Here is a 15408-nt window from a genome sequence, read left to right as displayed (position 1 = left end):
GGAGTCAAGGCAGCGCGTATCCAGAAGAAAGAAGGGAAAACAGTAGGTCTTGGGGTTTGTACACCCCGCAACCCGGTTAAATCCAGAGCACAGTGAGCAGGGCAGTTACCAAGCTTCCTGGGCAAGGCTGCCTCTTGGCACCCAGACTTGAAAACACGGGAGGCCAAGGGCCTGTCGAAATAGCCTGGCAGGAAGAATGCTGAGTTTGTCTTCCCGCCAAAGGCAGGCACAGGACGTCCCAAACGCAGCCTGGTCCTTTACTCTAGGTGCAAATGCATTTAGATTCTGCGGGGCCTGCCACTTACACAGTTAGGCTGGCCAGCTGGAGGCTTCCTTTTTAAGAAAAGAATACAGAATTCGGCAGTAACCCTTGGAAGGGACCTCTCCAAGTGAGGAGCCCTGAGGCTTAAACTTCTGACAAGATCACGTGTGGAGAAGAAAATAGAACAGGGCGAGGGGAGAGCACACGAAGGAAAGAAGCTGGAGCAGTCAGAGAAGGTTGACTTTTGAGCTGCAAGCCAAGTGACAAGGAGCCAGCCGTGGGGAGATCTGTGTGAAAAGCATTTTGAGCAGAAGGAAGAGCAGTGCAAAAGCCCTGGGGCTGAACCAGGCTTGGAGTGCCAGAGCTGGGAGAAGATCGAGAAGATCGGTGTGCCTGGAGTGTGCTGAGCCAGGGAGAGGCCTAGGCAGTGAGTTCAGAGGGCAGGGTTCACGCTGGGCCTCGAAGGCCTGGTAACCACATCCTTATTCCAGGATCTGTGGGAAGCCATCCAAGGCTTGTAAGTGAGGCTAGACGTGAAAAGATCATTATGCTGGTGTGCAGAGAATGGCTGGCACAAAATCCCTAAAAGAGGGTGGTGAGTGGAGGTGGGGTGTCAGCAGGACCTGGTCCTTCTAGGTCTGACTGTCAGGAGGACAGTCCCCGGGACAGAGGGTGTTTCCTCCCATTTCCCACAGAGGGTCCCTTGGAGAAGCCCCCTGTTTCTCGTGGTCACCCCACAGAGCACTTTGGGGACAAAAGGGTTCATCTTTCTCTGCGCTGCTGGACTTCCCAGGTCTGGACAGCTTCGGAAGTCCTGGGTCAACCCGTGGGAGACAGACAACATCAAGGTGACTTAGCAACCCCCAGGGACCCCAGGAGTGAGCACCCTTGTTTCCGGAATATCTGACAGCCACGTTTGCAGGGAAAGGAAGATGAGCCCTCTGAGCAGCCTCCAGGGTCCACTGGGGCCACATCCTCCCGGGCCCCGGGAAGACTGACCCCACTGGGAACCTCTGAGGGGCTCCCTCCTCTAGTGGGAAGTGTGTGGCACAAGAGGAAGAGGCCAGAGGGACTGAATCGCTTCTGGAGAGGGGAGAGGAACACAGAGGGGTTAGAGGGCCTTCCAGCCAGGGAAGGGGGCAGCCGGGACCTGTGGAGGATGACCCGCGGGCGGGGATGTGGCCTTTCCACCAGGTCCCCCAACCTCCGGCTGAAGGGACCACGGGCCTCCCTCGGCAAGGCCAGGTCAACGCCTCTGCAGCCCCTGGAGTCGAAGGCAAGAAACCGCTCAATGTGGTGGCTGAAGTGCGAGTCCCTGGCTGGGGCTTGGAAACGGGGTGATCCGCAGGGACGGGAGCTGGGTCTCCCCCGGTTCCGGCCCGTGGGGAAGATTTGGGTTTCACCGTTGAGTTTGGGGCATCAGAACAAGGGATCTGGGCAGGTGAGAGTGGTTCCCAGGGGGCCAGGAGAAAGGCGTTTGCCCACAGTTCAGGTGATGAGAGAGAGGTAGCAAGCTGTACAAGCGGAGGGAGAAAATGGCCTTGAGAAACTCGAGGACCTGGGGAACTGGTTGGGGGGCCGCAGGCCTGCCTTGGAGGGAACAATACCTGGGGAGGGGCCTGGGATTCCGGGCACAAAGCAGCCACCCAACCGTCCAACAAAGAGACAATGGAGAGGGACTGGAAACTGGTTCAGACCAGCGATGGTGGCAGTCCACAGCGAGGCTCTGCCCCCAGTCAACTGAAAATTGAGGCAAATAAAGCTATCTTCGGAGCGGTATAACAGCGAGGGTTGTGTGAAGCCATCAGTGGGAGGAGACCAAAAGATTGAAACGGTTGGGAACAGCCAGACTCTAACGCAGTGACCTGGGTGGGGTCCCAAGGAGATAGGAGTGTAAGCAAGTAAAGGAATTTTCATTCTATCTCCTGTTTCTTGGTCAGGAGAAAGCTCTTCTTGAGAAGAGGCAGGGCAGTTGGTCAACAAAGAGCCAGAAGGTGGCAGTGTCTACCCAGGGAGAGGCATCGGGCAGAGCCCCTGGCTGAGGACGTCTCTGTCACCCACCAAAGCCAGAGTCACCCAGGGGTGCAGCCTCGTACTGCCCCTCACCATGCTCCAAGCCTGCTGGGCCTTCTTCCCTTGACCTGGTGCCCGAGTTGGTCTGCCTACGAGGTAAGGCCAGGCAGGGAGAAAATGCCCAGGCAATGGCCTGCGTGCCAGCCAGGGTGGCCCTGGCCTTTGAGATCTAAATAGACTTCCATCCCACATGCAGGGGGACCCCCAGCATCCTCCTCACTGTTTCCAGGATTCAAGAGAGCTTGTTTTCTGGTCCCCTGGCTGGAGTCCTGCACTGCCGACCTCTTGAACCCCTCTCACTTCCTGGTCCCTTCTCGTCCCTCTGCTGCACCCATCCTAGACTCAGAGTCAGTCTCGTATCCATGATTTCTCCTGACACAAGATACAGCTTGGGGCAATAGAGGAGTATGCCTGGCAGGAAAATGAACAATTTAAAACAATATTATAGATCCTGGTCTTAAAAGTCCTATGGTATCAAAATCCCAATGAAATTTTTTGCAGAAATAGAAAAATCCATCCTAAAATTCCTATGGAATCTCAAGGGACCTGAATAGCCAAAATAATCTTGAAAAAGAACGAAGTTGGAGGTCTTGTACTTTCTGATTTCAAAACTTACTACAAAGCTATAGTAATCCAAACAATGTGGTATGGACATAAAGACAGACATAGAGATTAATAGAATAGAATAGAGAGCCCAGAAATAAACCCTCCCATATATGGTCAAATGATCTTTGACAATAGTGCCAAGACCACTCACTCAATAGAGGAAGAACAGTCTTTTCAACAAATGGTGCTGGGAAAACTGGATATCCATGTGCAAAAGAATGAACTTACACTGTATACAAAAATTAACTCAAAGTGGGTCAAAGACCTAAGCATAAGAGATAAAACTATAAAACTCTTACAACAAAACTTAGGGGAAAAGCCTCATGACGTTGGATTTGGTAATGATTTCTTGGATACGACAGGCAACAAAAGAAAAAATCGACAAATTGGACTTCATCAAAATTAAAAACTTCTGTGCATTAAAGGAAACAGTCAACAGAGTGAAGAGGCACACAGTGGAAGAAAATATTTAGAAATCATAGATCTGATATGGGGTTAATAACCAAAGAATATAAATAACTCCTACAGACAAACAACTGAATAAAAAATGAGCGAAGGGCTTGAACAGACATTTCTCTAAAGATCACATATAAATGGCCAGAAAGCACATAAAAAGTTGACCAGCATAACTTATCTCTAGGGAAATGCTAATCAAAACCACAATGAGGGGCTGGCCCCATGGCCGAGTGGTTAGGTTCGCGCGCTCCGCTGCAGGCGGCCCAGTGTTTCGTTGGTTCGAATCCTGGGCGCGGACATGGCACTGCTCATCAAGCCACGCTGAGGCGGCGTCCCACATACCACAACTAGAAGGACCCACAACGAAGAATATACAACTATGTACCGGGGGGGCTTAGGAGAGAAAAAGGAAAAAATAAAATCTTTAAAAAAAAAAAAAAAAACCACAATGAGATACCACTTCACACACATGAAGATAACTACTATTAAAAAAAGAAAGAACAGAAAACAACAAATGTTGATGAGGATGTGGAGAAGTTGGAACCCTTGTGCACTGTAGGTGAGAGTGTAAAATGGTGCAGCCACTGTGGAAAACAGTATGGCTGTTCCTCAAAAATTAAAAAGAGAACCACCATATTATCCAGCAATTCCACTTCTGGGGGGATACCTAAAAGAATTGAAAGCAGAGTTTCAAAGAGATATTTATACACCCATGTCATAGTAGCATTATTCACAATAGCCAAAATGTGGAAGCAACCCAAGTGTCTACCAATGGATGAATGGATAAACAAAATGTGGTATATACACACAGTAGAATACTATTCAGCCTTAAAAAAGAAAGAAATCCATGGGAGAGCATGGGACCTCTGCAGTGAGATGAGTGGGTCCGCTTCAGTGGGTCAGGTCTTGCACATGGGGCAGGATTGTGTTGACAGGGTATGTGGGCCTGTGGGTGGTGGGGCTTGTCAGCTGCAGCAGACTTGTACTTCTCAAACAGCCACATAGGGGATCAGCCCCACCTTCCAAAGCCTGAAACAATTGGGTGCTCCTGTGCCTGGGGCCAGCCCCACCCAGCTGCAATCCCGAGAGGGCTGACGACAGCCTTGAAGGGCAGAAGCCTACAGCAATTGTAAGCCCCTGAGCCTAGCAACCAGCCATGCTGGGGCCTGCTCACTTAACAGAAAAACTGCAGCAGGAATGTGCTATTAGACCTTGCAGCCAACTGTGCTGGGGCTCTGCATGCCTGATAAAGTGACTGGAGGGTCCATAGCAGCCACAGGCAGCTGGGTATTACAACCAGCCAGTCAGGGGGACAGCCTAGCCTCCCTAGGGACCTGCAGCAAGAGCAATCCGGCCACAAGAGAAGGACACATGTAGCCCACACAGGGGTCACTCCTGAAACATTTGGAACTAGTGATGAGAGGGAAGCACACTGCTGGGTTTCATAAGGCGTCTCATCCATCAGGCCGCTTCTCCAAGATTGCGAGACATAGCCAATCTACCTAAAACACAGGTATAAGCACAGAGAAGTAGGCAAAGTGAGGAGACAAGGAATATGTTCCAAATAAGGGAAGAGGACAAATCCTCAGAAAAACAACTAAATGAAACAGAGATAAACAATCTGCCTGATAAAGAGTTCAAATTAATAGTCATAAGGAAGCTCACTGATCTTGGGAGAAGAATGGATGAATTCAGTGAGAACTTCAACAAAGAATTGGAAAATATAAAAAAGAACCAATCAGAAATGAAGAATATAATAACGGGAAATGAAAAATTCGCTAGAGGGACTCAAGAGCAGAGTAGGTGATACAGAAGAACAGATCAGTGAGCTGGATGAAAGACTGGAGGAAATCACCCAAGGTGAACTGATGAAAGAGAAAAGAATTAGACAGAACGAGAACAGTCTAAGAGACCTCTGGGACAACATCAAGTGCACTGCCATCCGTATTACAGGTGCCCAAGAAGGAACAGAGAGAGATAAAGGGGCAGAGAATCTATTTGAAGAAATAACAGCTGGAAACTTTCCTAATCTAAGGAAGGAAACAGATATCCATGTACAGGAAGCACAGAGAGCACCAAACAAGATAAGCCCAAAGAGGCCCACACCAAGACACATTATAATTAAAATGTCAAGGATTAAAGATAAAGAGAGAATCCTAAAAGCTGCAAGAGAAAGGCAACAAGTGACAGGCAAAGGAAACCCCACCAGGCTATCAGCTGACTTCTTAGCAGAAACCTTACAGGCTAGAAGGGAGTGGCACGATATATTTAAAGTGCTGAAAGGAAAAAACCTACAGCCAAGAATACTCTCCCAGGCAAGGTTATCATTCAGAATGGAAGGAGAGAGGAAGAGTTTCCGAGACAAGCAAAAACTAAAGGAGCTTATAACCAAGAAACCAGCCTTACAAGAAATGCTAAAGGGACTTATTTAAGTGGAAAAGAAAAGACCACAAATAGGAATAAGAAAATTATTTATTTTTAAAAAAACAAACAAACAACAAAATCACTGGAAAAGGCAAATATACAGTAAAGGTAGCAGATCAACCACCTAGGAAGCTAATGTGAGGGTCAAAAGAGAAAAGTGCTAAAAGTACCTATTTCCATGATAAAAGGGTAACGGATACACACGTGCAAAAAAGGCTAGATATGATATCAAAAACATAAAATGTGGGAGGAGGGGAGTCAAAGAGCAGAGCTTTTAGCAAAAGGTCAAACTTAAGAGACCATCAACTTAATATAGACTGCTGTGTATGTAGGTTCTTATACATGAACCTCATGGTAATCACAAACCAGAAACCTATAATAAATACACAAAAAAATTTTTTTGAAAGAGAAGGAAATTCTGTCACATGCTACAACATAGACGAAACTTCAGGACATTATGCTAAGTGAAGTAAGCCAGACACCAAAGGAAAAATACTGTAATGATTCCACTTACAGGAGTGGTCAAATTCATAGATTCAGAAAGCAGAATCGTGGTTGCCAGGGGCTGGAGGAATGGAGAGTTATTATTTAGTGGGTACACAGTTTCAGTTTGGGAAGACAAATAAAGTTCTGGAGATGGAAGTAGATGATGGCTGCACAACAAGGAGAATGTACTTAAGGCCACTGAATTGCACACGTAGAAATGGTTAAGATGGCAAATTATGTTATCTGTATTTTTCCACAAATTTTTTTTAAGCCCTTTAGCATCCCTGCCACTGGATTTTTCTCACTGGAATTTCTCCCAGGCTGTGTGCTTCCTGCTGTTTTCTTCTGCCCCCTCCCCTTTCATTTCCCCGAACTTCTCTATCTTCTCTCTTTTGGGGTCCTTTTCCCCAGGTTCCTCTTAAAGATCCCCGTAAAGCTGTTTAGTTCCTCGTGAGTTTAACCATCTCCCTTCACCCGAGTCCCTGGCCCCTCCCCTTCCTCAACCAAAGTGGCTGATGGAGATATTTGCCTAAGCAAAACTGTTCTCACCCTGCTAAATGCACTGAAAACTTGCCAGCTGGGGTATACACTGGCCTCTTGAGAAATCAGGGAGTCCAAGACCACAGCTGAGACCCGGATCTCCTCTCCACCAGCTGCCAGGCTGACGGGAGTCCCGGGGAGTCAGGAGCGAATTTGTCAGGGGAAAGGCTGCTGCAGGCAGCCTCTGGGCAGCCTGCCAACAGCCCCTTCTGGCAACACTCCATCTGTCTGAGAGTTGAAGATCAAGCCTCAGGTGAGCAGGGCCTGAGGAGAAGACAGAGAAGGACGATGGCACAGTGATCACCAAGCCCAGGGGAGGTGAACTCAGCGTGGAACACAGAGGTCCAGAGCCACTGGGAAGATGGGAGGTGATGGAGGACTGGACATCGAGAAAGTCAGCACCTGCATGGAAACCCTGAGACGGGTGTGTGTGTGTGTGTGTGTAGACAGCCCTGGAGAGGTCTAGGGGGTGCGGAAGATTAATGCAAAGACCAGGAGCTCTTACTGTGGGTGAATAGAGGACTTCCAGGCATAGATCTCCAAAGCAGAGGTGAGCGGGCAGGGTGAGAAGTCTCCAGAACAGAAACTGCCACTTGACAAGCACTGACCACGGGCCGGGCACTAACACTCATGGTAGCTCCTTGCCAGGCATGGTTCAGCCAGTGCCATCTGATAAACGTACAACACAAGCCATATGTGTAATTTTAAATATTCCAGTAGCTGCACTTTATTCATTTTAAAAAACAAATGAATGGAAGTTTGTTAACCTGTACACCTAATACATACATGAGAGACACCCAGGGGAAATTGAAGACCTCGTCTGCATTTTAAAAAGTTTAAGGGGCTGGCTCCATGACCGAGTGGTTAAGTTCGCCCGCTCCGCTGCGGCGGCCCAGGGTTCGGATCCTGGGCATGGACATGGCACCGCTCATCAGGCCACGTTGAGGCGGCGTCCCACATCCCACAACTAGAAGGACCGGCAACTAAGATATACAACTGTGTACAGGGGGCTTTGGGGAGATAAAACGGGGGAAAAAAAAAAAAAGAGGAAGATTGGCAACAGTTGTTAGCCCAGGTGCCAATCTTTAAAAAAAAAGTTTAAAAATGTGAAATTAATTGTAAAAATATATTCTATTTAATCCAATAGATAAAAAATATTATTTCAACATGTAATCAATATAAGAAATTATTAATGAGATAGTTTACATTCTCTTTTCATATTAAGTCTTCAAAATCCGATGTGAATCAGACCAGCCTCATTTCAAATGCTCAGTAGGTGCATGTGGCTGATGGCTACTCTAGAGACACAGTCGTTTAGATATATTAATTCTGAATGTAAGTGCTGTAGATATATGAATTCATTGAGTCGCCATAACCATGCTTTTGCTATCCTCACTTTACAGATGAGAACAGTTAACCATAGAGAGAAAATGGTTGAGCTGGCATCTGAACCGCCAACCTCAGCCAACTCGTGTCTGGAATCTGGGCTCCTAACCACTGTGCCGTCCGGTCACCCTTATATGGCTCAGCGCCCTTAGGACTTAAAGAAAAAGGCTGCCTGCTATTATTACCTCTGCTGTACAGAGGAGGAACTGAGGACTGGAGAGGCTAAAGGATCTTGCCCCTTAGGCGGCCCGGCTGGCATCTAAACTCGTCTCCTACTTGAATGAGGGCCAGGGAGGGAAAGGCTTGGCCTGGCCACCTGCATCCCCCACTTAAGCTTGAGTCCACTTCGGAAAGTTCAAAGGCAAAATGACCCCATGGCTTGAACTGGGAGCTAGAAAGATGTTCGCACCATCTTCCACGTCATCATTTTAGATGGCTGCCTAATAGTCTATCAAACAATGTCTCGTAATTTATTTCAGCAGTCCCTATTCGGAGGCAGTTTTTCACTAGTAGAAGTAGCCCTGCAGTGAACATTCTTGTAAATTATCTTTTCCAATAATCCAGTGTACAGCCGAGAAGTTTTTATTCTCCACTAGTTAATTGTGTGGTGTTCAGAGTATAGGAGAGAGCCAAGCAGACTCCTGGGGCCTGACATGAGACCCTGCCCTTGGCCACTTAGAACCCTGGTGCCATGTGTTCATAATTTCCCTTTCTTGTCAGATAGGCCAGTTCGTCCGCGTCCAGCACTGGGTTCCATCTATCTTTCTGCTCTCTGATGAGCTTCAGCCCAAGAAGAAACCTTTCTGGGGCCGCAAGGTCAGCCATGGCTGCCTCTCCTACTGGCACATTATGCAAAAAATGCTTCTTCAGGGCCTCCACTGGGCCCCTGCTCTCCAGAGAGTGGCATTTAGAGCCACGTGGAGCCTTCACCCCCCCTGCTGTCTGGAAATCCTTATGCAGGTTCCTGGCTTCCTTCGGTTTACCTGTCAGTCCGCGCTTATCTCCTACTAGGTGGGCAGTTTTTGTGCTGGCAGGAGTCTGACACAGTTCCGCAAATTGCCCTTTTATGTTTTTAACTAGAGCCGAGGTTTTTAATTAGGGGACATGAATGTTGGAGGGGGCAGGACACAAACCCCTTGAACTAGTGTGCAAAGTCTATGTGTGTGCATCTTTCTAGCAAGAGTTGCTGATTTTCATTCCATTTCCAAAGGGGTCTGGGACCCACCGAAGGGTCCCCACCACGCCTGGAGCATGTGGGGAGCCTGAGTGGCCGCCAGACCAGACATTGCACTCTCTGCCCTTTTGAAGACTTTTCTGACCAAGAATGTCTGCTTCCCCACTCCTTTCTTTCTCTTCCTGCCCCAGCGGACCACTCATCAGACAGACTTGCTTTTAGAGCTCAGTGAGTGGCGGCTGATGGCAGCTTGTAGAAGAGACACGTCACCTTAGCTTGGTTGGATCCCCTGCTTGCTCCCCACCCACGGGCTGAGGTTCAAATCCTAGCCGCAAAAAAAAAAAAAAAAAAAAAGTCACGAATTACTTCCTGAAGTCATGGGTTTCTCATGACCAGTGAAAACTTGAAATACCAAGAGCTTGCTGTATCGCTCACCTTCTCTCTTTTTAACTACATAGTGTATTTGCTGGCTAGGGCCGCCGTAACAAAGCACCATACACTGGGGGGCTTACACTGCAGAAATTTATTTTGCACAGTTCTGGAGGCTAGAAGTCCAAGATCAAGGTGTCAGCAGGGTTGCTTTCTTCTGAGGCTTCTCTCTGCGGCTCGTAGACAGCAGTCTTCTCCCTGTGTCCTCACATGGTCTCCCTCTGTGCAAATCTGTGTCCTACTCTCCTCTTCTTATAAGGACACCAGTCAAACTAGATTAGGCCCCACCCGTGTGATCTTGTTTTACCTTAATTACCTCTTTAATGCAGTCGCATTCTGAACTACTGGGGGTAGGTCTGCAACAGATGAATTTTGAGGGATGCGATTCCACTCATAACACGCTATGTTACATTTTTATGATTATAAAAGTAAGATATGTTCCCCAGAGAAAATTTGGAAACTACAGAAATAAAGAAACCAGGGTAAAGAATCTCTGCAAAAATCATTATTTTTCTTGTTTTTTTTTTTAAGTGTATAAAGTAAAAGTGAAAGCACACTCTTTTGTCTCCATTTCCGCCCCCCCGCCTCTGCAGAGAACACCTGTAATAACGTTCTGTAATAATGAGGGTCATGTCCTTTCAAACCTTTTCTTTTCTTTTCTTTTCTTTTTTTTTGGAGGACGATTAGCCCTAAGCTAACATCTGCTGCCAATCGTCCTCTTTTTGCTGAGGAAGACTGGCCCTGAGCTAACATCCATGCCATCTTCCTCTACTTTATATGTGGGACGCCTACCACAGCGCGGCGTGCCACGCAGTGCCATGTCCACACCTGGGATCCGAACTGGCGAACCCCGGGATGCCGAAGCAGAATGTACACACTTAACTGCTGCGCCACCAGGCCAGCCCTTCCAAACCTTTTCTGTGCTTGCATGAGCTGCTTCCAGAAACATCCTTGTCCCTGCACGTCTGTCTGCTCACACTGGTGTCCCGGAGAACCTAACACCCCTTGTGTTAGGGTTGCTGTGGATTAAATCTATGTGCACATACACACTGACTCTGGAACTGATTTGTTGAAGGGTACACAAAATGTTAACAATTAGAGCTCAGATTTAAAAGGAAATTTTAAAAAGAAGGCACATAAAGACAAATGAGACCTGTCACAATCACTTCCATATGGCACTGAAACATGACCCGAGCTGGACTGTGGGCAATGGGGCAGTAAGTTGTTTTCCCTTGCTTCATCTCCCTACGTAGCTGGATTTTCTACATTTTCCTTAATGAGCTTATATTCCTTTTTATAATGGGGAAACAAACAACTGTAATAGAACACTGCCAGGAAGGACAATTAAAAGGAACTTTTAGTTCTTTTCAGAGCAGGAAGATGAAAGAAAGGACAGACCTGCTGCTAGCAGTGGAGGGAGCAATGCTGGAGGAGGCCACAAGGGAAGATGGGAGTCCATTGGGCCATGGGACCTTCGCCTTTCGGACCTGGCAAGGAAGAGTGTGCATGAGCATTGCCATGAGGAACTAGCTCCTAGCTAGTTCAAGATGGGCCGAAGAGTTTGTAAATGAGCCCCTGGCTACTTGAAATAAGGGCCTTTGGCCTGGACTAATTATATCCTGGTTACGAAGACACGGGATGCTGAGTCACTGCCAGCGGTCTTTGAAAAATCACAGTGGAAAATGAGCTGGAAGGTCGGCGAGGGTTGAAAGGTCATTCTCGTTTTTTTGAAAAGGAAGAAAGTGGAGACTTCAACCCTTGGGCCAGAGGGCTGAGCAAGATTAAAGGGGTGATTCGGGAAAGCCCCCGAAAAGGAAGTGATGATTCCCGGGAACCAGGACGGGTTCATGCGCCCAGCTCCAGACCCACCTCGGCTCATGACGGTAGACGCCGATATGCTGGGCTCAGCAGGTCTCCTAACAAGTGTCTCCTTACAGTCTTGTGGTCGAGATGGGGAAATATGGCGCAGAGCCTGGCGCAAGTGGGTCGGATGGTGGCAGATTGAATGATCACAGCCCCCCAATGAGTGGATGGAGCTCAAGGTGAAGGAAGGGTCTGGGGCTGCATTGAAAAGCTCTTTCCTAGTCAAAGTCGTTATCAATTGATAGGGATTAGGGTACAACAGAAAACAAGAAAGATATACCCCTGCCCTCACAGAGTTTATAAACGAGTGTAATCTATTCAGTTACTAAGGAAAGTCTGTTTTTGTTTTAAGGAAATACAGCTATTTCTTTGACCTTGTTGAGAGAGGTACAGCTCACGGAACGAAATGTCCATCCGTGGTTTGAACGGCTGTTGTCCCACAGGTAGGATGTTGCAAGGCTCTGCCCACCGGCGGAGTCCCGCAGTGCCCTAGAGCAGGGTGACTGGGCCACTGGACCACGCGGCCGAGGCACAAATCTCTCCCCCAGACCAGAAGCTGAGCTGACGCCAGGCCCTCACTCCCTTGAGGCAGGAGCCCTCGCTGGCCCCTACCCAGCAGCTATTTCTCACGTCTTCCTTTCTCAAAGTGCCACAACCCTCACCCCTCCCCAGGTACGACCTCTCCTCCTTGCCTCAGGGAAAGTTGACTCCAGGAAAGTTGAGTGCCAGGAGTTGCCCCATTGGCCTAAGGGGAATCCTGTTCCCCCGTGAGGCTGATTTGTTCAGGAAAGGGCATGTGCCCAATGTGACCAATATCCTGAGAAGTCTAGGGAGAGGGGCAGGTGACTTCTGGGAAGTTTTCTCCCTCCTAAGCAAGCCACAGTCTATCAGTTAGAAATGCTTTTATCAGCAAGTAACAGAACCCCTGCTCCCACACCTCACAGACAATGGTTTAAGAGTGAAGATATTTAATGAGCTCCGTACAAAAGTCTGGTGGTAGGTGGTTCCTGGCGTTGGCTTGATGGCTCACATGATATTAGGATCAACATCTCTGTGATTCTCTTTTTCCTTCATTTTTGGTGTCCAGAAGGCTGCCACACCAGTCGTTCTGTCCATGTTAAGGCAGGAAGAAAGAGACTATACCAGTGACACCTGCCCCTTTTCTAACCAAGGCTCTCCCTGAAATTCCCTAGCACCCTCCCACTTTCATCTCAGTGGGCAGGACTGTGTCACGTGGCCACTCCCAGCTGTACGGCAGACTGGGAAAGTGAGGTTTCGGAACTTGTTGTCTGTAGAAGAAACAGTAAAGGAAGAAGGGGCCTGGGAACTGAAACTAGGTTAGCTACAGACGGGAAGTGACACTCCTAATTTCTGGACATCTCAGGGTCGGGGACTGTTGCTGCTATCTTGGTTCCAGCCTGAGCAGGCAGCAAGCGCTGAAAAGGTCCGAGGAGAAAGATGGAAAGAACCTGCCTCCAAGACCAACGACCCAAGGAAAAGAGAGCGAAGTAGGCGACGACAAAGTTCACAGAAAAGGAAAAACAAGTAGCCCTTAAGCCTGTGAAAAAATGCTCAACGTCATTCCTAATAAGAGCAATTAAAATTGAAATAACACTGTGAGAGCACTTTTCACCTATCAGATTGGCAAAAACCCCAATGTTTGACGACGCGCTCTGTTGGTAAGGCTGTGGGGCTGCAGACACTCTCATGCATGAAGGACAAAATGGCACAGTCTCCTACAGGGGGAAAGAGTAAACAAAGGAACATATGAACTAGGGTTTTATGTCCTTATTGAGATGCCATATCAACTGACCCGAAGCCCACTCTCCCTTGGGACGTCCTACTAAATGACATAATGAATGTGCTCACTGATCAAGCTGATCTGAGTAGGGCTTCTCTTACCTAGAGCTAAAAATAGCCCAGATGATGTCCCTGCCCCCTACTCAAAACCCAGGAGCAAAGTTGTTCTGTCCAGAAGCCAGATCACGGAGTCTAACTGGGTCATCCAGTGACTAGCCAGATCCAAGCAGGTCCACGTCCAAAAGCTGAGATCATCACTGACAGCAGGATCCCTCCCAGGGAATGGGCGGTGAGCCCATTCCAAAACCACTGGGTGGGCAACTGCCTAGGGTCATATTCAGTCCTCGTGGTCATGAGAGGGGCTACACGCTGAGTGGTTAGGAGGCCTGATGGAATCCGAATGTGGAGATGAGCCTAAGGAGTTAGAGCTCGGGGCGGTGAGAAGGCCACCTTGGTCTTTCTTGACCTGATGTCCTGATGTCTCTAGCTATTTGGTTCGTCTGATAGTCTTTAGTTGAATTTCTTATTCGCTGAGCAACTTTCTGGTTCCTGAGTATTCCCAAACTGTGTGGCAATTGCATCCCCCAAGGTAAATGAGTCAATTGGTATTCTCTTTTTCTTCTGAAAAATTACTAGCAAAGAATGGACAGGCCCAGTGGAATCCCTGAGTCCCTGCACCCAGCGTTCCTCACTAATGACCTTCCTGCTCTGAGATGTGGGTAAAGACAGTTGGCTCCTGCCCCCGAGCTATGCTGCTTCGTGTACAGCATTTCATAATCCACGCCCTCTAGATGAACCCAGTGACTGGGACACACTTCCAGGCTATTCACAGTCAGGGTGGACGGCTGCTGCTGGCAGTGTCCTGCAGCCCCATCCATGTGTAGGCCTGCACCAATCCTGCCCGGGTGTTCTCTGCAGTGGGAGTGAGAATACCTGGCTTTGGCAGGTGGGAGCCTTCATGGCTCTGGAAATCCTAAGGACTTGGCTTGGTCCCTTCTAAGATGGAGGCAGGGCCAGGACAAAGGCATAACCAGGAGAACCTCACTGAGGTTGTACTCGAAAGTGGTACTCTGATGCCCCTGGTACAGCCTTAGGTCTGCTAGGGGCCATAAGAGGTGGTAATGGTTCACAGTTGATCATATAGTCATGCGGCAGCCCGATGGTGGGAGCAGAAAGGTGGGAAGGAGTGTGGGGTCTTTGGCCAGCATAGAACATTGAGAGGAGGTCCAGGTGGGCCACCGTGCCTTGGGGGCTTAATGGTTGTATCTCCAAAGATGTGTAGATGCTGGCCTCCTCCTTCCCATCTATCCAGCCCCCAGAAGGCCTCAGTCTGTGGGCCTGACATTCTTCCAGACCCCTCTCGAACCATATTTCCAGCAAGTGTGCTGCCATCGGCCTTACACCCACTCTGATTACTGCTCTCAGCACATGTACCTTTAGTTTCTGCCCTGCTGTTAATTTGTGATTGTTTTGGTGGTGTCATGTGTGTATGTTGTGTCTAAGGTGGAAATAGGCCCCTGAGATCAGGATCTGTCTTCTAGTTTTTTTTTTGACCCGTCCTCCTCCTCCGCAAACACCTCCACCAACAATAACAACCAGCACCTGATACAGGGCGTTACGTAACACCGACAAAAATGCTCGTAAGTGAGTTAACATCAGGGACGCGGCAGAGGTTTGCCCCCGCTGGAAACAAACACTATGTAGGTGAAAAGCTGAGTTTTCCGAGCTGAGGAAGGTTCAGAGTGGAGCTCTTTACTCTTACAGTTCATCGAACAGACCAGGTGTTTGCCCCGATAGGGATGTTGGAATTACAAAATAAGTAAGAGGCGTACCCCATAACCTCACGGAACATATTAACCTGGAAAGACTCTTCATAGAGCTGGCAAATAACTACAACAACAACTTCCAG

The sequence above is a fragment of the Equus caballus genome, chromosome 1, assembly GCF_041296265.1.
Source record: "Equus caballus isolate H_3958 breed thoroughbred chromosome 1, TB-T2T, whole genome shotgun sequence".
NCBI lineage: Eukaryota > Metazoa > Chordata > Mammalia > Perissodactyla > Equidae > Equus > Equus caballus.
Note: the sequence above shows the minus strand (reverse complement) of the source record.